The 27,088-nt window shown below is 47.6% G+C and overlaps 1 long non-coding RNA gene across 2 annotated transcripts in view; it reads right to left on the reverse strand.

Moving 5' to 3' along the window:
- LOC144141394 (uncharacterized) overlaps window positions 1–27,088 on the reverse strand; it is a 68,257-nt gene that overhangs the window by 25,351 nt on the left and 15,818 nt on the right. For both annotated transcript variants that reach the window (XR_013316578.1, XR_013316579.1), the window contains 2 exons: window positions 20,276–20,375; window positions 19,407–19,594 (listed from right to left, as the gene is read on the reverse strand). This is a non-coding gene — a long non-coding RNA (uncharacterized LOC144141394). The remainder of the gene's footprint in view (window positions 1–19,406; window positions 19,595–20,275; window positions 20,376–27,088) is intronic.

The raw sequence follows: 27,088 nt of genomic DNA on the forward strand, positions 1-27,088 counted from the left end.
TCAGCGGGCAATGGAGCGGAAAATGATAGGTGTTACATTAAGGGACGAGAAAATAACGGAGTGGATCAGGGAGCAAAGTGGTGTTAAAGACATATTAGTAGAAATAAAGAAAAAGAAATGGCCGTGGGCAGGGCATGTAATGCGAAGGCAAGATAACCGCTGGTCATTAAGGGTAACAGAGTGGATCCCAAGAGAAGGCAAGCGTTGCAGAGGGCGGCAGAAAGTTAGATGGCCAGATGAGATGAAGAAGTTTGCGGGGATAAATTTGTCACAGTTGGCACCAGACAGAGGTAATTGGAGAATAATGGGAGAGGTCTTTGCCCTGCAGTGGGCGTAGATAGGCTGGTGATGATGATGATGATGACGTCCGTACATACCTAACCAGTGCCGCTGCTGCAAGCGCCAGCGATTTGGGCACGCTACAACTTCTTGTCGCGGCAAAACGACCTGCGCGAAACGCGCCGCACATGACCACCCTACTGAAAACTGTGACTCTACTACCTTCACCTGTGCAATCTGTCAGGGGCCGCACGCAGCATGGTCCCGCAGCTGTGAAAAGTTTCAACAGGAAAAGCAGATTATCAACGTGAAAGTAACCGAGAACATCTCTTTCCCTTTCCCCCTGGGGAGGTATGCCGACGCAGCTCGCCGGGGGGGGGGGGGCGGAGCGGCAGACGGAGCAGCATTGCAAATTCAATGTCATCCGGCAGTGACTGCTATTATGCGCTGATTGTCATGAACCTACGCCTACAATATCGGGCTTTAAAAAGGCCACATGGCGACAAACGAAACACCCCCTTCCTTCAGCTAACACAACAATATCAGCACCACAACCAGCAAAATGACAGAACAAAGTCGAGACAGGTATACGCACCCCGCACTGCGAAGACTCAGTTGCTGCTCAAAAGAACTTAATCACAGCAGAGCGGCTATTATACGTACAGAGGATCGCATTGCTTGAAATAAGGTGTGTTGCTTTCGCATTCCTGTAAAATAAGGTACATATTCGAGCTTTTTAAGAAAATAATTTTTCGAATGTGTGAAGTGTAAATAAAAATCTTACATAAATAAGTTGTGCTTCAAATTCACTTCTCGATCCCGGAGAAAACCTCTCCAACAAAATACTTCTATATATTTTTTCCGGTCCCAACATAAAACAAGCTTTGATTTCGTAAACCGCAATACTTCACCTATTATCCTAACCACGATCATCATCATCATCATCAACTTCGGGATTATCAATCAGAGCCTCTTTAAGCAGTCTCATCTGGTGCTGCTCGAAATTTTCTGGCTTTTGTACTTCCACTCTTCACCACAACACAACTTGCATTAACCGGCATAACTGTAGCAGGATACGTCTGCAACATTATTATTGTTCCACAAAACGCGGCCTTGTAAGAGCCATTGACCGGTGGTCTATGTAACCAGTAAATTATACCGCTTCAGTATAACCTCCATAAAGAGTAAGTAAAACAATATGGTGATAAAGCAACTATTATGGTTATCGTGCAAAATTCTGGATGATTCTTGAGCGTGTAAAATCACTTGCTTGATTGGTTCTGCACCTCACTAATTAGGCATGCGGCCCTACCGCCGTCGCTCCAATTATTGTTCTGGATCCTTCGAAGGTGACCTCTGAAATACCAATCTTTTCCGATCCCTTCTGGAAGATGGTATGTGTGAAAAATGGAGCTCTGCGAATGTCAGTAAGACCTACCATGTCGGTCATGGCTTCTACTTTAATTGAGTTGCCCTGCACTAGAACAAACAAGAAGAAACAACTCACTCTTGGACTACATTGTGTCAGCCTTGTTTCACGGGTTCATAAGCGTAGGAAAAATAAATGTCGCGTTCTAAGCTTATGCGTTTACGTGAAATGGCCAAAGAAGATAAAAAGTTATTCAGAAAATTTATCGAAATGAACGTGCTTTCTAAAATAGACAAGTCAAAAGCAAAAAGTTTAAAAAAGCTGCGAACAAATTTACCTGTACGCCTGAGCATATCCGAACAGACTGCCGCAGCGTTTGGTGTCCGTGAACTTCTCTCTGTGTGCACTCTTGTAGAACTATCTATTACCACGGAAACCAATGCTCATGTAGCAAAACCACTCTAGACAAGTGGAAAAACTTCTGTACCGTCTTGTTTAAAACGTGATCGCTAGACGATCAGTTACTCGAGAGAAACAAAGAATGCCCCGAATATGGCCCCTAAGGGCTGGGCATCCCACGCGTGGCAGGGCACTTGCACAAAAACATAAAAAAGAATTCACTCGACATAATTCACCCAAATGCACGTACACTAATTGTGACACGAGCCCACAGCATCAAAATGTATTTATAATGCACGGGTAATCATCTTCCAGCTTGAAAATCGTGTGCTCAAAATTTGTTCAAACCACTCAATGTTTTGCAATTACCGCAACTACGAAAATAAATATTACCAACTACAAACAACGTTCTAACCTGTAGCGCTATCGCTGTCCTGAAAAGCCACTGTGAGGTTATACGAGTTCAGATTTTAATGCTAAGAAGTAGCCTAGAAACAAATATCCTTAATAAAACGTTTTTTGCTGCATTTGTAAAAAAATATTCACCCCCGTGAAAAGAACTGGAAGAAGTGTAAAAACTATCAAAAGAAAAAATAGGATAGTAAAGTATTACTGAAGTATATTTCAAACTTCTAAGCATTTGTTGGTAATACTTGCAACACTTTAGAAAATCTTTGACAAGTGTAAAAGGTACGTATGGCATGTTTTTTTGTAGCCATTATGTATTTCTTGTGAAGAAGAAAAGATCGTTGCAAAGTAGCAGACTCCACGTTAACAAAATAAACGCTAACCTGAAATGAATTCGTTATTAAAGCAACGAAGTGATAATTTTTTACATTAATAATTATTTCAAACTTCTTGAAGCTTGGTGGTTCCTAATTTTATGTTCATATAAATAGATTTACGTGTAGCACCTCTACTTTATTACAAAGTAGATTCTGGAAATTTTACTATGTGTGATGTATCTGTTACTTGCACTCTGTACCTAGTTTCCTTACAGCATTTCCACAAATAACCTGTGAGCTTCGAATTAGAGGGTCCGTTCTCGGAATACCAACTTTACCGAGGGAATGCAAATCGTTGGCTGAAGCACATTCCAGTACAAGCAAATGGTACACTGTTTACAACAATCGTTGCCGGGTTAACGCTTAATAAAATGCGCTTGAGCCTTTAATTTCCTATCTTTGACCCATTGTAAAGTCAAAAACAACGGAAACAATGTACACCAAGAAGCCAAATCCACAAGCTTAAAATCATATAAATGCGCACAAATAAAGACCTTCCCTTCGTTTTACAATAATGTTTTTAAGACAGATTGACATTCCATTGTCAACCTATAATATCATGCCCGCAAGTGCAACCCCTCCAGGCCACAAGTTCGCAAACTAGATGACGACGTCGTCGATGTACCACTGCAACTTCCTGTGTTGGTACGTGCCATATTGTGCTGCACGCTCGATGACAAATACACGCGTTGCATGGTAACTCTCTTGCTTGGTTCATGTTTACAATACTGGCAGCAACGACCACCCAGATGCCTCTCTCTTTTCTAGACAGTTAACCACATCGCCAAAGAAAAACATTTACGTTCTGCGTTCGATCACGTTCCTTTATTGTTTGGCGGGATGAGACAATACGTGTAGTATAAACCTTATAGTCGACGTTCAAACAATATGGTTGTACATCGAGACGCATGTTTTAGCATAGCTTAGTGTGATTTTAAACTGAACGTATTGTACTCATACCGGGGACATCAAAGAAAATCAGGGAACGTCAGGCACCTGTCCAGCTAGAATAACTAATTAAAAAGTAAACATAAAGAGTAAGCTAGAGTAACTAAAACTGTTCTTATACGGTACCATCTAGCACGTTTTCCAAATAAGAACCAGTAACAAAAATTTTGAAGCACCACCTTTTAAGGTTTGTTAGTTCAAAACGCCTGTCAAAATACCATGGGTGCACTTAGAAGAGGAGCAGGAGATCAAGAGTACGAGACAGCCCTCCTCTCCCAAACACCTGCTCCTTCCAAGGCTTCAGTGTCCGCAACTGTCGTCGTTTTTATTTTCCCGCTAAAATATACTTTTATAACGCTTGGACCTTTGTCACCCCACAACACTCCCAATCTGTGGCACGTAGTTTAGTTACGAAATATTCAATAAAAGAATTGCGGTACTAGAGAGAAATATACAAAAAGAGATTTCTGAAATTTCGAGAAGTATTTCCTAGAAACATTTTTACTGAAATACTTAGTTCCTTTTTTCACAATCTTTAAAATTGCATTGTATTGAAGACGTCAACACTGCAGCTCCTTTGAACGCCACCTCTATGATTATCCTGTTTATCTCAGCGGTCCACATACGTCTGGTAGAGTGCGCAATAATGTCTACAATAATGTAGCACTGAGAGTTAGGAATTTTGTAATTTTTGTTGCCAGGCAACAATTTACTTTGGCAGCAACGCATATACATACCAGGAGTTCTTAAATGCACACATCCAACTTGCTTTGCCGGAGTGCACTATTTTGCTTTTCAAAGGGAAATGGAAGCCCAGTGCACCAAGCGGAAGGTATCCTAATAGTTCGCTGCCTGACGGCTGCCGAAAAAGTTTCTATACAACCGCTTTATATGTATCAGAAATGCTTGACCGGCGCCCTCGGTATCGTTCGTTTGTAAAAGCGTAGTCATGTAAACCGCAAACTCCCACAGAAAGCTACTGTTGTAAGAGCGAAGCTCAGAAGCCTAGAAATTCATTTATTTCACATTCATCAAGCACTTTGAGAACTACTTCATCTACGTCCTCGGCAGATTATCATCATCGCTTCTTAGATTGTTCTGAGGTGGCTGTTCCGCAAAATAACCTTCCTTCAGAAGTTACTCATTGGCCTTACAATTGCTGAAGGTTGCCCTTCATCCCATCGTCCACGCCTCCGAAGGCCACCCCTGGACCTTTCTTCAGGTCGGCGATTGCCTTCAGCAGCATTTGCCTCCGGCGATTGCCTTCAGCAGGAATACCCTGGCACGTCCCCTGATGCGCCTCTGCCATTTTCTGTCACCAGCCGCAAGTTCGACCATCCGCATTTTGCCGGGCCTCACGGTGAAGAATTCGATGACTGGCTGGATCACTATACTGAAGTATGTTTTTTTTAACCGTTGGGATACCACGTCAAATCTACAGAACATTGTGTTTTATTTGGACGAGGTTTCATAAACGCGGTTTTTAAAGCATCAACAGAGCGTTGCGCACAGGGCGAGTTTTTGCCATTAGTTGCACCATATATTAGGCACACCAACCGCCTGGTCGTACGGGACCAAAGACAGCTGTCCACTCGCGTATTCTTTCGTTTGCAGTAAAGCGTGTTCATTCGTGGGAAGTGGGTTTTCTTATGCTGTTTCGTTCCTTCAATTGCACGACCTCTCAATGCTTCCAAGAACAGGTGGGTGGTGAACTGATGAAATGTTTTTTTTGCCTCTAAATACCAAAAGTGGAGGTCGATTAGGCTCTGGATATTTTTTTGTTGCCTCTTTTTATACATGAATCTGTTTCAACCTGAAGGGCGCTCTTATAAAAGGTGATTCCAGCGCTTCGTTGAAGGAAGTCTAGCTTGCCGCTCATTACCTTTAGGACATTTTTTCGTAACTCATGCGAGGGTGATTTGACGGCATTATTCTCACAATATAGAACTATTTTGATTTTTTGCATTTTGTGAATAAAAACAGATTTTCATTTATTGGGCATCTGGCACATTTACCTTTCACTAAACATCACACAAAAATTGCCATGAGCGTTTTCTACCAACACATCTCGAACGTGGCGTTACAGCTCGGTTGTTCTCTTAATCACCTGAAGCAGTGCATATTGTCTATCCCTGATGTAATTTCAATTTCACGTTTCAACATAATTGCAGCTATTCCAACGCCAAAATTTGCGGTAAAATGTTTTTTCGTTTCTTGGTTGAGTGCGGGCTTATATGGATCATCAGTGTCGGCTGTTTTTCATATGTCAACGATAAATATAGTATGCTTTGATACAATTTTCAAGTGTATTCATCGGGTCTGAAGTGACCTTCGGACGCTACCGAACAGGCAGCGCCTTTTGTTTTTATTGCTTCTCTCGCAAGCACCTTTGCGTCGGGGGTACCGCGCGACTAGGTGAGGGCTGAACAATGCTTCGGCTGCGGTTGATGGCGCAATGACAGCGTAGCCATCTGTCCGTTCTCTTCGCCACAAGCCATCCCCGTCGCTAGACGAATTTTGGAAGACTCCTGCACCTACGCCTTGTCCGCTCATTCTGAACACTGGACATTCTGGGCTGTTCGTTCACCGCCTTCAGCGAAAGAGACAGGGTGAACGGAAAAAAATTAGTAGTGGCTTAGCTCTGCTATGCAAGGATATACGTAGCGTGAGCTAAGGTTGAGCATTCCAGTCCAATCCAGTCCAGTCTAGTCCAGTCCAGTCACTGCTCCTCGCGCATTCACGAGCCATGGGAAACGGCTATCAAGCGGCTCCTGTACAGCGTCAGATTTTGCTACTGAGCAATTCAGGCGCCCACCTTGCCACGCGCCGGCGCCAATGCGTCTGCCGCGGCTTTGACGCAGCACAATCCAAAACAATCAACTTTTTTCCAATCCAATCCAATCCAAATTCAATCCAAGCCCAGCCAATCCAATCCAATGTCCCTCGCGCTTGCGCAGAACGGCCCTTCACGGCACACGCGAAACTGCTCAACCTCAGCCAGTGTAACTTACGGTACAATATTCAGTACATAAAGTTAGACGGCGGCTGTGAAATCTTATCAAAGGCAAAAAACCACCAAATACTGCTCGCGCAATAATTCTAAACTCATTTTTCTTGGTGTACAAATGTTACATATCAGCCATTATATGGATCTAGAAGCTCTGCAAACTAGACTTTTTTGTAAACTTGTTGTACACACACTTTTGAATAAATTTTTCCTTGTTTTGTGCATACGGGTTGACCTACTTGTTTTGTTTATAATAATGAAAAGCAAAGTGCCATGATTCGTATGGGATAAGAAAACTTTGTACACATCAATTTCAAAAAAAGTTTAGCTGACTGGCTATGTTACATTTCAGCCCTACGTTTGTCGTTTCCTTGCAAGTGTTTTTTTTTCTGTTACGAGTAATATAACTTAGGTATTTGTATAACTGTGCTCGGCCTAATTCATATTTGTGCGTGTGTAGGTTTATTTGCGTGTGTATACATATGTATGCGCATCCATGGATGGATACATCTGGGTGAGCATAATTTAAGTTATCCGAATATATGTACGTTTAACTAGTTATGTGTGCACGCACGTGGACATTATTTTAGGTTCTCTGAAAGCTGCTATATATGCAGGCCACCGCACGCACTAAATGGTCTTTCACGGCTTTTTCACATGGGGGATCCGGAACGCCAAAAGGGTTGGGAGTAGACATCTTCATCAGAAAATAATGGCGTACTAATAATTGTTTGGCCACAAGCTTTTTAGTTTTTAGGCATAAAGGGGTAGCAAAGGGAAGGAGAGGTCACTTTTATTTTCTTCTACACTCAACTGTCGTTGCTCTAGTGCACGTAATGTTTACAACGTTTTATCGCCTCATTCAGCTTCTCATTTGACCGCTGTTTTGTCTAATCAACAGAACCCATGTCAGACGTCAACGCGATTGAAATTAACTTCTTAGGTTTGCTTCAATTGTATAAAGCTCAACATATAAATGAAATGACACACGAAAGGGCATGGTGCTTTTTCTATTCGATAATTCCTAAAGAGGTTCGTGTGGGATCCGTCGACCCCCAAGGACAAGACTCAAGCGTCGAGGGGGAGAGGAACGATCATCGAGGTCTATGTTTAATGGAACATCAAAGGGAAGGGAAGACGAAGAAGCAATGCGTGCGCTCGTGCGCCCCTAGACATGACGATGATGCCAGAGCACAGGGAGATTGACCTCTGTCCCTTCAAGACAATGGCTGTTTTCTGTGGCAGCCCGAGAGGACTCTTTGGTTTCTGGAGCTGCCGATGCGAACACATCCACGTAGGGTCTTCCCACCACGATGGGGACTGTAGCAGCGACTGGTCTCCTATTCCTTTTTTTAGGGCGGCAGTCAGGTTCTCGCTTCTTGAGCAACACTGCCCCTTATCCGGGGTCTCAACCAACTGGTCACATGTTCGCTCTTCTGCATCGAAGTTGTCGGATAGGTCGATGTCCTGCTTCAGAGGAAGAGCGTGTTCGTGTCGTGCGTCTTCTGAGACTTGAACCCTCGTTGAAGCGCGTACTGGATCTTTACTGACTGTGGCCTCCGATTCTCCAAATCGTTCGAAAGCGAAAGGTACACCAGGCAGGCTCGCGTGTAGAACCACGACGTTCTTACAGTGGACTGTTTTCGGCGTAGTCTGAACACGTCCTTGAACTGTCCAGCCCAGTCGTGTTTCTACAGCTTTCATGCTGGGTCCAACTGTTTTTATGTTCCCTGTCACTATGTCCCAGTAGAAGTCGGAACCAATCAAAATCGATATGCCGTTGTTTTTTCCTGATCCGCTCAGTACAGCTGTCGTGTCGATAGAGTGCGACTTTAAAACATTTATGATGTTCTGGTCGGGAAAAGGAATCATCTGGTTGCAGATCGACGAAACCTCCAGTGCTTCGACACTGAGTGCTTTTTCACCTGTAGGGTCAAGCAGGTGAACTCGAACTCTTCTTAGAGTTTCATTAGTTTCTTTCCCTCCGAAGACTCCTACAGTCAGGACCTCCTTTCCAAGAAATTCGCATCCTAACTTCCTAGAGGCTGCGGTAGTGATGAAACTCCGCTGGCTTCCCCCGTCTAACAGAATCCTGCACCTTTCGGCGCTACGGGCGCCGGAAGCCTGGATGTTCAGCGTCTGGAGGAGGATCGCGCTACCTGTTTTTCCTGAGAGGAGCTGTAGGGGGTCCGATATAAGTTGTCCCTTTTCATGGCTGTCCGGATCTGCGTTGCACATCGAGGAGACATGTCGTCGTTTACAGCGCAGGCAGGCAATTCTCTTTCTGCACTTTCGGGCGATGTGTCCTCGGGTCAAACAACGGAAACAACGTCCGTATCTGATAAGAAGGCTCTTCTTATGTTCCATGGTTACGTCTTCAGCTTCGCAAGACGCTGCGTCATGTGAGGCGGAACAAAACAAGCACTTTCGTATGTCGGGAGCTGCGGCATGCAGGAACGCTGCAGTATGTTCATGTTCGAAAATTCCTGTTCGTAGCTGTTCCCCTGGCTTGTCGTCCTTCTTAAACTTCGTTAAATCCGACGTGTCCTGAATAACTGCTTCCAGGCACTCAACTTCGTTTCCAAAGAAGTCCATGAGTTCGTCAAACGTTTTCTTGTGGTCGATCGGTTGTTGCTCTCGCTCTATGCCAGTTGACCTCGAAGCAGTACACGAAGTTCTTGACCACTGGTGGTACCTCACGATCATGTCTCGAGGGAGTGCTCGTAGAAGCAGCTCACGTAACATGGAGCAATAGGTGTCCGCGCTTGTTCCAAGGGCGTTCAAGCTCCTACAGTGTACTTGAACCTCGTCGTAAAGCTTTCGAAGTTGTGCGACGTCACTCGAAGACGAAACTGCTCTGATGTCAATCAGTGCCCGCAGGTGGTCTTGAACAATCCTAGTCTGATCGCCGAACCGCTTCAGGAGTATTTCTACTGCGTCGTAATAGCACTGTTCTGTAACGGGGAGCCCAGTTACTGCGGAAGCGGCCGATCCGGTAAGCAGGCTGGTCAAATAATGAAACTTTTCAGTCGCTCGCAGTTTCGAATTCTTGTGTATGGCGTGCTCAAATTGACTCCAGAATCTGGTCCAATTATGACGGTCTCCATCAAACTTCGTCAGTTCTATGGTCGGTAGCTTCGTTTTGGTGGTTGCGGTTTCGCTAGGCGGCGGTCTCGTTAAAGAAGGCGAAACGAGCGACTCACCAACCTGTTCGCCTCGAGATCTGTGTTGAAGCTCCGCTCTTATCTTCACCACCTTGTCGTTGTAGGAAGTCGTGTTGGAAGTCTCTTCGGTGACCATTTCGTCCATGATGTCCCCCAAAATGTCCTCGTCCAGCTTCAGGATGGGTCGATACATGGCCTCGATCCTCTCCAAGGATACCGCTGCGTCCATCGCCGTGGTCAGGGTGCCACTTCGGATGCCGTCTTCTATCTCCGTCAAGAAGGCGGAAAGCTTGTCGCGAAGGGCAGTTCGTCGCCGCAGCTTGCGGTCGATTGAAATCATCCTTGGTCCTTGGAGGTAGGTCCGCCGGTCAGTCAAGCAGAAGCCGTCGAAGAAAAGCTATCGGTCCTGCTTGTCGGTGTCGGCCTGGCAGACACGAGTCCCGGGTTTCGGCACCAAGTTGTGGGATCCGTCGACCCCCAAGGACAAGACTCAAGCGTCGAGGGGGAGAGGAACGATCATCGAGGTCTATGTTTAATGGAACATCAAAGGGAAGGGAAGACGAAGAAGCAATGCGTGCGCTCGTGCGCCCCTAGACATGACGATGATGCCAGAGCACAGGGAGATTGACCTCTGTCCCTTCAAGACAATGGCTGGCCACACCAGGCCTATGGCGGTCGATGACGATGCGGCTGCGACCCATTCAAAGAGATTCTACAGTTCGTATTGGTACTGAAGAAATGATAAGTGCCGGTGCAAAGTTGGGGGCTTCACACAACCGTTTTATTCATGGAATGTCGGAGCTGGAGTTTTTGACGTGGCAAACAACGTTTTTTCATGGAAACAAAGCAAAGTCCTGTTTATCGTTACCATGAAGCTGATTTTGAATCCATGTAGTTACCTCACAGAAGAGATCGTCGTGGCTATCCTAGAGTGGTCGTGGCAAGTGTATCAGTCATGGTGGACATGTACGTCCATTGGTATTGACGATATCATACACAGTTCTCCAGCAGCTAGTAAAAATTACGGCTATCTCGTAAGGTAGTGAATATTAAGCGCAAGTTGGAAAGAGCCAGCTGTAGTATGCACATTGTGCCGCCGGAAAGGCGTAACTTACCTTACCACTGGAAGTTTTGAAGATACCCTAAATTGAATTCTCCGAGGTCACCATTTTATTCGCCCTATCGTTAAAGTACCCCTTCATGAGGACGTATACCAACCATCACACATCTGCGTAAAGAAGAGGCTGCACAAACATGCAAAAACACGTTTTTTTCCTGGTTAACCTACCGTAACTCGCCGCCATTCTGCGACTCTCTGACGTAAATTTGTGCTTTGACGCAGCCTCCTTGACGGACGAAGCACTGAACAGTACGGCGCCACTACTGCTTGGCCCCTTTAAGTGTTATAGCCAATTAGAGATCCCGGCTTTGAGGACCGCAGGTGCCCGTTTCGGCGGTTAGGCTGGCGGAACTCCGGCACCGGCGGCACGGCGTATCTTAGCAGGCACGAATGTCGATCGTCACCATTCGTCACACGAGGTTAGCTGAGTTTGTAGATATTGTCATAGTCCTTCAATTTGTTTCTTGTCATGAAGCTCCGGCCAAGTTTTGTTCGGGGACAAAGCCTTTCCTTAGGGGCACCACCTCAGGTCGGAGGGAAATCGGGCGGCCGCCGCTGCTCGGTGCGCCCAGCCATGCGGCCGAACCTGCGCCATCCTTCCGCTGTAGGTTCTCAATAGAAACGCGTTGTTGCGTAATTATACCCTCAAATATTGCTACAAAATTAGGCCGACCGAAATGTGGTATCCTCCTGAGACCCGGCTACGAAGATTTCTCCAATATTTCCGTCACTAGGGAATGAGGTAATACTCCTATAACAATGCATTCATTCCCCATGAAACCCCGCTGTCCAATACATTGGACACGTGCTGCCGCAATCTAGGCAGCATTGGTGAACATACATCGTTCGCATACTTTCCGCAACTGTGCCAGGATGGCCGCATTCAGCAGCCCGGCGTTCTACAGCACTGGATGAAGCAGTAAATACTGTTTATCCTAAATTTTTCTGCTTTCAAGGCATATCTTTTATTCTACAATAAACTGAATTCAACAGCGCGGGCAAGGAATACAAAATTAAAGCTGTTCGCACGATTACTTTCTTGTGCGGTTTGAATTTCGCGTGTCCAATACGCTGGACGCTATAGCATTTGCGATGGTCTTGTTATAAAAAGCAAACGAGTACCGTTGGTATATAGCGTCTTGTGGATGAAACCGCGAGTCGGTTTTTTGAGGGGGAGACCGGCCACGCGTGTCCGATGAGACGGCCCAAGCAATTTCGCGAAGTTTGACCAGCCCGTTGCTGATACTGTTGTTGCAGCGGGTATACCACCGATTCTCGCTTGGGCGTGGCATGAAAATTAGATTCGTAAGCCGTTTTGGCGATTTGGTTTCTTCATTATGCACTCACACGTCTACGAGCTACGAGGTTGCTGAAATAAAAGCTGTTCTGTGGTAGCAGTGAGCTGAGGAAACTGCTTGTTTGGTGAAGAACTGGAAGGCCGTGATCGTCACTCTGCACTCGTCCTGTCTCTTCTTTCCTCTGTCCTGTCCGTATGCGCCGTTTTACGTCTGAGGTTCATCGTATCTAACGCTAGTCATGGACGGAGTGAAGGAACGTATAACCGAGTGCGTAATATACCGCCGCAAAACTTGAACCTGACGGAAAAAGAGAAACCAACCCTTCTTCGACGAAGACACTATTAGACAGATACGGGTACCTGTATCCCTCCCGTCTTGTCTTCATCCACGTCTGTTTAACTCCACGATTTTCTTTTTCTTGGCGTATGAATCAACTGGCTCAGCAAGACGTTTTGTGTAACAGTAGCTGACGGTCGGGGCACCCGTTCACAGTGAAGGCAATGTTTTCATAGGCACACTCAAAATATTTTCGAGCTCTTTACACAACTTATTACTTGAACAAATGATACACTATTAAAATAAGAGTCTCTAATAAGTTTCCCCCAAATATTAACATCGCTGTAAACTACTCGCTTGGACTGTTGAATAGTAGGCAGAACCGTTCCGGCAAAAATTCACTTTACTTCTGTGACAAGTGTGTGGCGCCTCCCATCCGTGATGTTTGTTGGCCGCTAAGTTCAGTGGCCCCACCAGGCTCGGTGGGCAACATTGTGTGTAGCCGGGCAATAAACACCCCAAGCCACCTTGAACGCCGCCACCGAGAACGCCAGCCGCCATTACGCCATGCCGCTGTACGGGAGGCTCGAGCCGTTCGAGGGTGAAGGGTCCGCCTGGCCGGTCTACGAGGAACAAGTCGGCGTGTTTTTCCGGGCTAACGACACACCCGAGGCAAAACAGCGCGACATCTTTCTGGCCAGCTGCGGGACCCGCGTCTTCGCTCTCCTGCTCCACCTGCTCAGGCCGGCCCCGCCGCACGAGAAGTCCCTGGGTGAGCTGCTCGCGACGCTACGCTCGCACTACAGCCCCGCTCCGTCGACGCTAATGGAGCATTTTCGCTTCAACAACCTGAGCCGCCGAGACGGAGAGACGCTCGGGCAGTTCGTCGCAGCGCTTCGAGGGTTCGCGAGCGGCTGCGCCTTCGGGGAGCAGCTCGACTCGCTGCTCCGGGACCGTTTCGTCAACGGTATCAACGACCCCGCCATGCAGACGCGACTCCTGGAGCTTCCCGACCCCACGCTGGACGACGCTGTGAAGGCAGCGCTGGCGATGGAGGCAGCGGCCAATGACGCGGGCGAGATAGCGCGTGCGGCCGGCTCACCGTCGGCGGAGGCGGCGGTGAACAAGATGGCGGCACGGCATGGCACGTGCAGTCGCTGCGGTGGTGACCACCCCCCCCCCCCCCTCCCAGTGCCAGTTCGCGCAAGCGGAGTGCTTTGCGTGCGGAAGAACTGGGCACATTGCTCGGGCGTGCCGAGGGGGGACGACGGCGGAGGGTCGGAAGCAGCAGCCGGCGTCGAGCACAGCTAGTTCCTCGCCAGCCCACGGCCAAGAGAGTCGGCGCAAGGGTAGGCGGCGGGGGCGTGCGGCAGCAGCTTCAGGTGCAGCGGCTAGGCTTCACGTCGTGGCCGAAGACCCGCAGGTTTTCGACATGTGGCACGCGGCCACAGTGCAGCCGTCGGTGCCACCATACATGCTCACAGTCGAAGTCTGCGGGCGCCCCATCTCCATGGAGCTGGACACAGGGGCCAGTGTGTCGGTCATGTCCGGGAAAGCCTTCAAGCGCACCTTCCCTGGCGTGGCCGTCGAGGCGTCGGGCGTCATGCTGCGCAGCTACTCCGGACAGCTCGCCCAAGTCGAGGGTCAAGCCCAGGTCAGCGTCCGCGTTGGCGACAGGGAGGCCACCCTTCCCCTGTACCTGACCAAGGGGCCGTCACCGACGCTGCTGGGCCGGAACTGGATCCAGGCTTTGGGCGTGCGGCTGCCGGAGTACCAGGAAGCAGTGCGTGCAGTGGAAGACGTACCGAACCTCCTGGTCAAGTTCGAGGCCATGTTCCAGCCCGAGGTGGGGACATTCACCAGCACGGCGGCAAGCATTCAGGAGCCAGAGGGAGCACTGCCCCGCCCAGCCCGATTGCATGGACGGCGTCATCGAGCAGCTGCTGCACCGGCGGGGGGCCGGCACCAACAGCGGCGTGGTGCTGGGCGCCAACGGCCGCCTGCTGCACCTGGTGGTGCTGGGCGCTGGGGGCAGCGCCCAGCAGGTGGCGCAGGCCATGCGGCAGGCGCACCCGCAGGGATTCCGGCTCGATGACAAGGCCCAGAACGCGCTGGACTTCAGGATCATCGACGGCGACGTGGGCCTGCCGCAGAACTCGTTCCGCACGGAGCCCCTGCCCCACGGCTGCCTGTGCGTGTACGCCAGCCAGCCGGGGCTGGAGTACATCCACGAGAGCCTCCAGACGACCCTGCTGGCCAACCTGGAGCAGGAGGACCGGCTGCCCTTCCATGGCCTGCCCCTGGTCATGGTGTTTGCGGGCCAGGGGGACTTCCTGCGCGAGGAGAGCATCAACCGGGCCAAGAGCCTGCAGTGCCCCTTCGTGGACGACGGCGGCGGCCTGGACCCCGTGCGGCTGGAGCAGGCGCTGTGCGCGCTGGTGGAGAGCATCGAGCGGCGGGCGGGCCGGCTGCACATCTACCAGGCGCTGCCCGCGGTCGCGGGGCCCCGGCCGGACCTGCGGCTGATGCTATGCATGCTGTGCGGTGACCCGTACGCGCCCTAGCAGGTGCTGGCGCCCCTGCTGGCGCAGTCGGGCTGCCTGGCCACGGGCCCGCTGCACTGCCTCAGCCTGGACTCCTTCAAGGGGAGCCAGCTTCACCGACCGCTGCCAGCACAGCACCAGGGGCTGGTGCAACTCGCGCCACTGTGGCGCCATGCGCAAGTCCTTCGACACCGGGAAGGCTGACAGCTGGTGCGAGAGTGACACAGGTGGCACCCAATGCTGCCACACCTGCATCGACACCTGTGCCCAGGCGGAGTGCGAGACTACGGAGACCGCCAGACCGTTACGCGCCGGGGGGACAAGTGTTGTTTTGTGTTTGCGTAGGACAAAGAAACTTGGGGGTGAGGGGTGTGACAAGTGTGTGGCGCCCTCCATCGCTGATATTTGTTGGCCGCTATGTTCAGTGGCCCCACCAGGCTCGGTGGGCAACATTGTGTGGCCGGGCAATAAACACCGCCGAGCACGGCTGCTCGGGGGTCAGTCACCGTCACCACCAGCACGCTGTATGTCGTCTCTCGGCTGGAGGGTATCCCTACCCTCCCAGGTTCACGAACGCGGGTCTAAATCGTGACAACTTCTTCTTCCCTTAGTTTAAAAATCAACCTGTTCTATTTCCCGCTTATATAATAACATACCATTCCTTGCGTTGGTGTGATACTGTGTTCAAATATACAGCCACTAATACGCTTCAATTGAAGCCAATGACAAAACTAACGTCAGCGTACGATATAAAGGCGGCCCATGACGACAAAGACGGCCTTGATATGAGCTACATATACCCTAGCGCCAGATTCCTCCCCAGTGTATATAGTAGGAAACTCTATGTTGCCACACCTAGCAGATCGCCGTATTGATGCGGGACTCAAGTTTTTCTTTTCACTCACCCAAATTGCCTTCAAAACTACAATTACACAAAACCTTATTCGAAGGAAAAAAAATCCGAGACATCCGAGGTGCAAAAAGCCGCGTTTAGAGATTACGATCAGCACATGCATGTTCATTTTTTACACGCACAATACATTAAAGTAACGCAATAACAGAATCTGTCGTCGAAACTAGAACTGTTTGGAATTTGAGAATAGCAAACATGCAGTCCCAAGTACAAAGCAATTTATTGTTGTTAAGAGTTTGAATGCATGTTTGCGTACATGTGGGTGCAGTTTGTCATTATAGTATTTGTATCTAAAGTCTGTATTTAATTGAATTATTCCTGCATTATTTGTGTGCGCAATTTGTGAACAAATTTAGGCGTACGGAATTACGTAAGTGATTTTATGCTTCTATGTTAATACAAGGATTCTGTAACCCACCCTGTATAGGCCTCACCGGCGAACAATCTGAGCAAATAAACGAAAAAAAATTAATTCACAGTGAATATTTATATTTTCAAATTTTACCTATGTTCCGTATTTTATTATCATTGTTAAAATACTTACAAGCAGATGGTGATGTAGCCTTTTATATAGCGCGGTTATTTCGGGCCCATTAAACCCCAAAAACAAATTTCGTCGGAGTAATAAGAAAGAAAAGTATTTGCAAAAAAAAGGCGGTGGTTTTAAGAGTTGCGCTTGCAGTCCGGCAATATGCCTGACTAAAAAGCAATCAATACATTCCCTCCGAGGAAAGGTAATATAAAGAGAAGACACTCCCAATAAAAACAAAATATCCACAGCAGCTCTCAAGTGGCTTGGCTTCACCTACACTTGCTGGGCATTATGAGCGAACCACTGTCGTCGAAGCCTCATTCTATTTAAGAGTGAAAAAAAATGCACGAGGCAATTAAAAAGATTTGAGATTCTCTGCTGTTGTGCCCACAAAATGTATGCTCCCTGTAATGCCTGCGCACACACTGACCCGCTTTTTATCGCCATTCACGACGCATTCGCCAGTCTGGTTTGTAAATCCTTTTTTTACATAAGCGGAAGAGCAGCAACAAAAAACCTAAATTCACCAACTGGCGGAGAGCGCCAGCTGCGCTCTCCACCGCTCACCCCCTCTCCTCTCTGATAGCGAACACTCTCTCGCGAGGGGCATTGGCTTGCCCTGGCTTGGCTTGGCTTGGCTTGAATTGGATTGGATTGGATTGGATTGGATTAAAGTGGTTTGTGTTGGATTGTTTTGCGTCATAGCCGCGGCAGACGCACTGGCGCCGGAGCGTTCCCTCACCGTTACGCGCGCTATAAAACGCGGTGCCTACATCATTCCGCTCCATCGTTCCAGCGCCGTTCCTCCGCTGTGCAACGCCGCAACATGAACCGCGTATGCGTCGTATCCACACAGGGGTTCCCGCGAGGGGAGGTGGTAGTTTTTCACCACTTTTTTTCTGTGTCGAAAACATCTTCATCTGTTTCTATGACCTACCGCATTCTCCCCTCTGCTTTCCGAGGTTTTCTTGACTGCCAACCCTTATTTCTGTCTTTATTCAACGAGCCCCTCATATCTTACTATTCTGATTTGCTATACACACACACACACACACACACATATATATATATATACCTATATATATATATATATATATATATATATATATATATATATATATATATATATATATATATATATATACAAGAAAAGAAAAACTTCGAACAAGGTAAAAGCACGATTGTGGCCTACGTTTCAGCAAAGAGGACTTGCTTTCCTCAGGGCCTGAGGAAAAGGCCCTGAGGAAAGCAAGTTCTCTTTGCTGAAACGTAGGCCACAATCGTGCTTTTACCTTGTTCGAAGTTTTTCTTCTCTTGTGTTCTCTACCATCTTCAAAGTTCTACTACTCCCTGGATTATATATATATATATATATATATATATATATATATATATATATATATATATATAAGTAAGGGTTGGCAGTCAAGAAAACCTCGGAAAGGAAGGGGGAGGTTGTGGTGGGTCATAGAAACAGATGACGAATCTTTTGAGTCAGAACGAAAGCGTTGAAAAATGCCCACCCGGCGGGCATGTTTTCACCACAGTCTGACTCAAAAAATTCTTGATTTGTTTCTATGACCCACCGCAAGCTCCCCTTTGCTTTCCGAGGTTTTCTTGCTTGCCAACCCTGATTTTCTGTCCTATTTTACGGAGCCCCTCATTTCCCATTTTCTGATTCGTTACTTAAATATATATATATATATATATATATATATATATATATATATATATATATATATTATATATATATATATATATATATATATATATATATATATATATAATGGGCTCATGATATCATCAGGGTAAGTGCCATGTGCACAACTAGTCCAATCTACCCATGAGTGTATGCACCGACGTCGGTGTTAGCGGAAGAAGAAGCACCGCAGAAGGCGCTTTTGCGCTTAAGATTGGCCACCATTTGGACGCTCAAATCTACGCTCGTCTGACCTCACGCCTGTAAATAAATCACCTGAACCATCTACGCGAGCCTCGGCTATCTCCCTTACAAGTTGTAAAGGTGCTGGGTACTACAGGCCAAGGAGAGTGTGCTGGCTGCTCCGTCATTGTCCGGTGCGACAATTGATCTGGTCGCAGAGAGGGCGTTGTCATGGCTATGGCGTATTCGAGGGGTGCAGCAACCGGCACATGATGCTGAGGAGTTGGTAGCGCCTCAGCTACCTCTTCCCGTATAACGTGCCTGAGTACATGACGGCTTCGTGCAACACTGAAGAAGGGAGACTTCGTGGGTAACTTCTTCCTGAATTAAACCTTTATTCTTCCGAAAAGCCCCGGATTGTCTCCATATGTCGAGGCAAACTAGACAGAGGCTCGGCCTTAACACAAGCTTGTCTGTTGAGCGCTCGCTGTCTTCGCAACTCGTGATAGCTCTGGCACACATTCACGTCAGAAATCGTCTCGGGGTCCTTGTTCGGAAGCATTTGGAATGCGTCATCGTCAGCTCCTTTTAATATATGCTGGACCCCTTCGGCTTCAATCATCAAAGGGTCGATCGCTTACCAAAGTCAATCACGGCTTCAATATAGCTGGTAAACTTCTCACCAGCTCGCTGGCCTCGCACACGCAATGGGTGCTCGGCGCGGATCTTGCTTGGGCGGCCGAATGCTCCAGCAAAGTGGCTGTGAACTCAGACCAGGTAGTAATGCTATGTGCATCATTTCCATACCACAGCTTGGCTAGTTCGGTAAGATCGAAGCCCACGTGAAACAGTTTGTGTTTATCGTCCCACTGATCGATTGTGTGTACTCACGCGTTCGTAGGATAACCGCCAGTCTTCCACATCACTTATCCAGGCCGCTAAACATGGCAGGGTCCCACTGTCGGAACGAGCCAGACCAGATCACGGCAGCGCCCGACGCCGCAGCGGGACACCGTCTTGGCTCGTGGACCATTGTTGACAGCATCCGGTGGCGAAGCTCCTGGGTGGAATAGAAACCCCTGCCCTCCACCACTTGTAAGGGAGATAGCCGAGTCTCAGAAAAGGTGTTCAGGTTAACCTTTTTATATGAATCTTGCTGAATACATCTCGCCTGAGGGGTGCCGCAAGAGAATTTATTTCAATTTTGGACCTAAAACTCAGCTTCGGCAAGGACCACACCTGTTGGATGTTCAACCGGTGAACCAAAAAAAGTCTTCTTCCTTATAACAGCGCACATTTCAAGCTGACAAATATAAGAATAGCTACCGTATGCCTTTACTCGGCTGTAACAAAATCCTGGGAGCATAATCTGATTGCAAGTTTTAGCAATCAGATAAGCCGCTTGGAAGCCGCCCGAAGTCCTTCCATCTTTACGACAAATGTGTGTGAAAGCATCCTACAGAGGATTGAACACGCTACAAAACGCAGTAGCAGAACGAAGAAATGAAAACGGCCGTAATACCGTACATACGCAGGCTTTCGCACAATATCAAAAAGGTCGCAGCCAGGTATAACGTGCGTCTTGTGATCTCTGCCCCGGTCAAGGTGGCAAAAGTTTGCCCTATGATGGCCAATAAGCTACCGGAGACATGCTCAAAGAAGTGCGCTGTGATCTACACTGAGCGTGTGAAAAACGTAAGATACAGTAACCCCTAAAGCGCAAAATGGTGTATATTGAACAAACTGGAAAATGAACTTACGAGAGCGCAAAGGTTGTCAGTCAGCAGCAACGTGGGCGGGAACATCGCAGACCACTGCAAGCGCTGTGGGTCTGAACCACTCCTGGATAAGACGAGCTTTCTGGGGAGAGCAAAAACAAAACAAAAAGGGAGGTTACTGAGGCGTTTTTTTATAAAAACGTGCAGACGACACATGCGTCCGCAAACCGTCGCTAGCGTTAAGTGACAAAAAAAATGTCATTCTTAAAACACAGCGTGTAGTGTGGCACGTGCAGTTGTACTTCCTTCTTTGCGGATTGGTGCGCTCCTTGAATGCACGCACGCGCGTTAGGACCGCCTTGATTGTTCTCTTGAGGTTGGAGTAGATATGTGGTCATAATATCAGCAAAGTTGTTCTTGTTCATTCTAGCAATTTTCACCACCATCTACACTTGTTAGCTTGATTATACGTTGGTTGTTATTTCTGTTGCAAGTTCCGTATAGATTAGACATGTATAAATTAGTGTGATTCGATTTGAATAAACAGTTGGAGGTTGGCGCCTGTATCTGGCGTATTTTCTCTCCTTCGTTCACGTCGAGTTTGCGCCGCGTTTTCTTCTTACTTACTTAGAGGTCGAAAATACATTGCCGTCAATGGAGTAGGCAATACGGAATTGAAAACTTTGTAAAACTGAGGAACTCATTACACAGAGGTTGATTGCAACCAGGCTTTCCTTTATGCACACAGACATACATACATAAATTTATATATATATATATATATATATATATATATATATATATATATATATATATATATATATATATATATATATATATATAAAGAGAGAGAGAGAGAGAGAGAGAAAAGTCACAAAGCGTACAAAAATAGTGTAAGTAAAGAGTCGGATACACAGCAAGAACAATAAAACAGAAGGTTTACTCAGGTAGTGGCAACGGGACTTGCTATAATCAGAGTACCGGTACGTGATTTAGCTGTCAGAAACATTTAGAACACACTTCGTATATGGATTTGCAGAAAACTGAAAAGGATCGGAATATTTTTTGCAAACGGAGAGGATGCATGCAGTTAGCCTAAGGCTATGTTACAATATTACAAAAAAGATAGAAAGGAGGGAGGGAGAGAGAGAGGAAGGGGTCGTATTTACAAGGCAGCTGTCAAGGTTGCTCCACGACGGGGCAACGTACCTGGCATGGGCTGCAAGTTCAGACAGGTGTAAGCCTGGACAATTGCGGTTTCAAAAAGAAGGGAAAAGTACACAATAAGGTATTCAGTGGGTGCGGAGGCTGGTTCGGACGGATCCATACAGGCATGAAGGAAGAATGTGTTTTGGGTGCGCCCCCAGCGATGGAAGATAAAAGATAAAGCACACAAAAGAGCATTGCACAAGTGCTAACAACTCAACAGAAAATAGTTAAGGTCGATAAATCACACACGGGTAATTGTTTCTAAGTGGCGAGGGAAACGCGGCCCTCTTCCCAAGGACAAATCACATCGTCGAGTTGCATTAGGCTAAGAAAGTTGCTGTATTTGGGGAGTTTCGGCGAATTCTGATGGGAAACTCAATGATAGGAATAACGGAGAATGTGATAGAAATGATTAATTCGCGAATTTTAATAGAGCGATAAGCACGTTATTTTCCGTAGCTTTCAATATTACCAAGCGCCGCTGACCAAAGCTTATAAATGAGATAAAATTGCCTAACCTCGCGGTCGTGGTCGGTTTTTAAAGCGGATTCTAAAATTGTTGCTTTAAGATGTTCAAATGCATGACCGGGACCGTTAACATGCATTGACATCGTCAAATAAGGGCAACGTTTTGCTTGAGAGCGGAGATTGTTGAGTCGCATTCAAGAAGGACGTTTCAGTTTGGCCGATACATTGCTGCCTACAAACAGCGCGCTCTAGAAGGTATACAACATTGGCAGAGTCACAGTTAAAGTTACTCTTTATATTTACGCAGTAGTCTGAAGCCGTGCTGGTGGCACGCTGTGTAGTGGTCATGTGTGGGCATACTTTACATCGAGGTTTCTTAAAGAGCAGCTATAAGGTTCTTTATTACGCTCATTCAAACTACACAGCAGAATCAACACTCTGCGTTTCGGGCTGCTGCAGGTATACTGTATGTGATGTAGTGCCGGTGGACAACGAGGAAGAAGAGCCCGAGCGCGCTTCTGCAACGGGTGCGTGCAAAAATATCGAATCAGGCCGGTGACCAGGGGACGCCTGTGACGCGCTTGGCTTGAGAGCGCGGTCCTGTGATCGTTTCGGATAAAACCCTGAGCGCAACCACTGCTGTTCCCGACAGCCGTCCACTGCTCATCCCGTGCTTGGGGTTGGTGACGTGCCGGGCGAGAGAGCGCGGGTCTGTGTTCACCCGGAGGTGAAACCTTCGGTGCGCACCCGCTGCTACGCTGCCACTGCTACGACGATACCGGTCCCCTGTCCTGTACCGGGATCCGACGTGGCGTACAGCCGGGCATTGAGTCAGCTACGCCGTGACGTCTCCGTCGATCCCGCCCATGTCGTGACGTCGACAACCCGGGGCTGCGACTAAACCCAGTAGGACATTTTTGCCTCTATCGGGAACAGTTTCACCTTTGCCTGTGCATCTTCAACGCCTGTAACTTTAGTTTCGTGTTCTTGTTTCCTGCCGCTAACGATCTTCTGCTTCTGGTTGCCTCTTATAGATAAAGCAACGTTTACTCGCGCACGCACTGGTCACTGACTCGTTACTTTCACGCCAGTCCTGGAACCATTCATTACACCGTATACTATTGCAATGCACGGCTATTGAACGACTATTGCAAGAAGGCAAGCCGCCGTGGTAGCCTTGGAGGCTTTAACAACCGCATACGCTGATACATCCTCGCAACAAAAAACAACGCCGACAAACTGAAGCAAAAAAATCATATAGTAATGTTGTTTAATGAGAAGAGTGAGAACCCCTCTTTTACTCTAACGAATAAAACGGCGCCGAAGTTAATCGCACGCTTTACTACGCCACATGAATTGTGCACCATAAACTTGGACACCCTCGTTATAATCTATTCGCACTCCAGCTCTTCCGGTACAAAGCGATTTAAATGTTGTTCTCATAGTTAACTAGGCTTTCAAGTCGGGAATTCTGTGGCACACCAAGCTGAGCACCTTTTCACCGTATCAAGTGCAAGCACCAAAATTTCACAAAGTAACCCGGGATCCTACTATGCACGACACGACACTCACGTTGCGTTAAATATTCACCTACACGCTCAGATGTTCTACTGCGAAAAAGGTACTCGTGGAAAAGGTCATGCTTTATTCTTTTGTAAGTGTCTTTACTGTGCGCCGTTGAAAAAAAGGGAAACGAAACATGACTGAAGAACAATGACAACGGTTATTCAGTCCCAATTGTTCGAATTGGAGCAATGGCTTTTTCCTTGTATTTGTTTATGCTTATACATTCAAAGATATTCGCTTCGCCTATTTTATTTGTACCATGTCTGCTATTGTTTCCACAAACGGGAAAAGACTACATTCCGTACTAAATTGATGGTCGCTGCAGCGTGGACGTGACACAAAAACGTCGGGCCTTTTTTTGTCAGGAGTATCGGTAACGCCGACATCAAATTCGCTTCGGACAACTCTATTAAATACAAAAGAATGGTAAACTACAACAATTCTGTAACTAGGCGACGTCATGCTCAAGCACGCGGTTTTTTACCTATTGTTTACACGGTCGAAGTTTTTGAGCCACGCCGCACGACAACTACCAATTCTAGTTCATTTTTTATCCATATTGCATGTGAGGTAAGCGGGTTTGAAAGCAATACTACCAAGAACGGTTATGTCAGTTAATATTACTACAACAAGGTGCTCAAGACTCAAAAACAGAATTTATTTATTATGCCTGCTTTCCGGCCCCACCCAGATTTGACGGGTGTAGTTGAGCTCCGCGCAGAAGATGTGCATTTCAGGACGCTGTATCTAAGTGACAGTGGATAGGATTAGTAATAACGACGCGCGTGGCGACGGCGCCCTCTGAGCTAAAAAAATATACCACTCGCTCCTACGGTCAGCCTGGGGTATGTCAGCCAGCTGCGGCTTTCCTGTTGCTCTGCTTAACAAAGGCATGGCGCATGGGCCCTTTTTTGTGCTTTGTGTTGTTCCGTCAGCAACAGCGGTTCGGTTGAGCACGCTATTTTATAGTCCAAAACAATTTTTTTTTGCTCTTCGGCCCCATTTGGAAGGTGCTGCTGCTGCTTCCTGGCACCGTACGACACTAACATTCATCTTGCACCCGACTACCAATTGTAACATGCACGTGTCCAATGCGCGGGTCTCGATACCCGACTCGGTAGGAGCAAAGGGTTGCGTGGCGAATTTGCTTCAGGTAAAAGTGAGAGATAACACGCCGGAAACCGGTCTAGAAAACCGGAGCTATGTCTACGGCTCCTGCGCGGAGGCGGTAAAATTGTTTCTCCGCATGAGCCGATGTACGGAGTACCGTACGTGGACCTGTTCTCTGTCTTGCTACAACTCTGGAAGGTACACTTCCTGTGTGTGCACTTGAAGGATCAGCAGGGGTAGCAGCTTGACGGGGGTGCGCTGCAGGAGAAAGCCCCAGTTTCTATGTGCATGACAATTTCTGTAAATGGAGCGGATAGACTTTCCCAAGGAGACTGAAACTGTGAACATTTCTCCATACGTCTGGTATGTGTGTACAAAATCGCCACGACTCACCGTATTCGAAAAATTAGCCACTATTACAAAAAACAAAATTTACTGAAAACGCCGTTGAAAGGCCGTCCGGGTGGCCAGGGGCGTACCCTCCGGGATGGCTTGGATAATATTGAAGCTCATGCATAATCCGAGGGCTTGGAATTCTCCCCAGAAAATTCAGTATACGTCGTTGTTCTTAATCAGAGTAATAAACAGACATCTATCGTTCCCTCGTCAGCCTCACTGTCATTGGCCACCCAATTCCCCGACGACCCCACATCCGCATCCTCGACTTTATATGGCAACAAGATGGGAAGAGCACAGTATGGACTAAAGTATTATCAATCAGATCAATTTTTACAATAACATGCTTCGTCGAATCACCGGCCACAAAACAGGCCTAAAAGAACACGAGCTGCGCAAGATAGTAGAAGCGACTATCTGTTCCAGAGTTTTGTACGCCCTTCCCAACCTCAAGCTCACGAAAACTCAAACCAACCAATTAGAGCTCGCCATCGGGAAATGCTTACGAACGGACCTCGGTGTGTCCATCTATGCCCCAAACTATTTCCTTGCCGACCCGGCCCTCCACAATACTCTTGAGGATAAAGTGGCCGCCTACATTGCTGCCCAACAGCACAGGCTAAAAACGTCTACCCAAGGTCGCATCATCCTGGCTGATATAGGGTTTGCGACACCTCACTAATATCTTCTACCAATAGAACCTCCACCATGGGACACAATTCCTAGAATATTGGTCAAACCCTTCCAGCGTCACATAAACCCATCTTTACTCTAGCAATGGGCGAAGTAGAACCCCCATCTTTCCAGCCAATCACAAGACACATATTACACAGACGCCGCATTTACCGTAAACATAGCCACAACTATCTCGGAAGGTCCACGTGAAGGCACCATCCGTCAACACTGTAATGTACATTCTTCTACAGCTGCTGAAATTCAAGCCATTGACCATTGGATCATGCTGCAAACGCATTCAACTGGCCAAATTACCATCCGCACGGATAGTCAATGCGCCCTCAGAGAATTCGCAACTAACTCCATACCTGCGTGCATTCATCATGAACTGACATGCTACACGGCAGCACACAGTCACCTGCACGTATCTCTAGAATGTGTCCCCGGACACCAGGGAATTGTACGGAATTAAACGGCTCCAGCCTTTGATCGTCCGAATCGAAACCCGAGTGACCCTCAACCCTGACCCAGGACCACAGCCCTAAGGAAGAACGCGCCGCCCATCGCAAGGCCCGGAGGTAACAGCTGAAGGACATTCGCAGTTCCTGCCGGAATCGTCCTCCTCCCACATCCAACCGTACACGCTGCGAAGACACATCCGCCAGGCTTAGACTCTCTCCCTCCCTTGTGACCTCGTTCTTCACTATATCATGACCCGAGATGGCACGCCAACTGCCAGATGTGTGGTGCTTATCCCGACGTTAAGCACGCTTACTGGACTTTTCCTCGTGCCAGGCGATACCCTGACTTTGTTCATCCACACCTTTTACATCTCACATTCCGTACTCATGGAAAAGCTGGCCGCTCTTCTGCGTGATCATCGCCCCATCCTTTGGCCTCACCTTTCCCGGCACATTGTGCACGCCCTGACACGTGCGGAAGTTCCGCCTAAGCGCAATCCAGGCCCACCCGAGCCCAATTTTCGGCTGCCCGGACATAGGTCGCTTTAGATTTTTATCTCACTCTCTCTCTATCACCGAGCAATGGAACGGAAGATGATAGGGGCAACATTAAGGGAGAAGAATTCGAAGTGGGTCAGGGAGCAAATACGTGTTGGGGACATATTAGTAGCAATTACACAGAAGAAATAGACCAGGGCATGGCATGTAATGCGAAGGAATGATATGCGTTGGTCAATCATGGTAACAGAGTGGATCTCTAGAGAAGGTAAGCGTGGAAGGAAGCGAAAGAAAGTTAGACGGGCAGATGAGATCAAGACGCTTGCGGGGATAAATTGGTCGCGCTTAGAACAGGAGTGGGATAATTGGAGATCCGTGGGACAGGCCTTTGTAATAGTATTAGTGCGAGTAGTAAGCTTTATTCTCAACCAAGGTAGAACGGGAGGGGCTGGAGTTAATGGTGGAATCCTAT

The sequence above is a fragment of the Haemaphysalis longicornis genome, unplaced genomic scaffold, assembly GCF_048455015.1.
Source record: "Haemaphysalis longicornis isolate Haplotype H1 unplaced genomic scaffold, Haemaphysalis longicornis Haplotype H1 scaffold_6, whole genome shotgun sequence".
Taxonomy (NCBI): Eukaryota; Metazoa; Arthropoda; class Arachnida; order Ixodida; family Ixodidae; genus Haemaphysalis; species Haemaphysalis longicornis.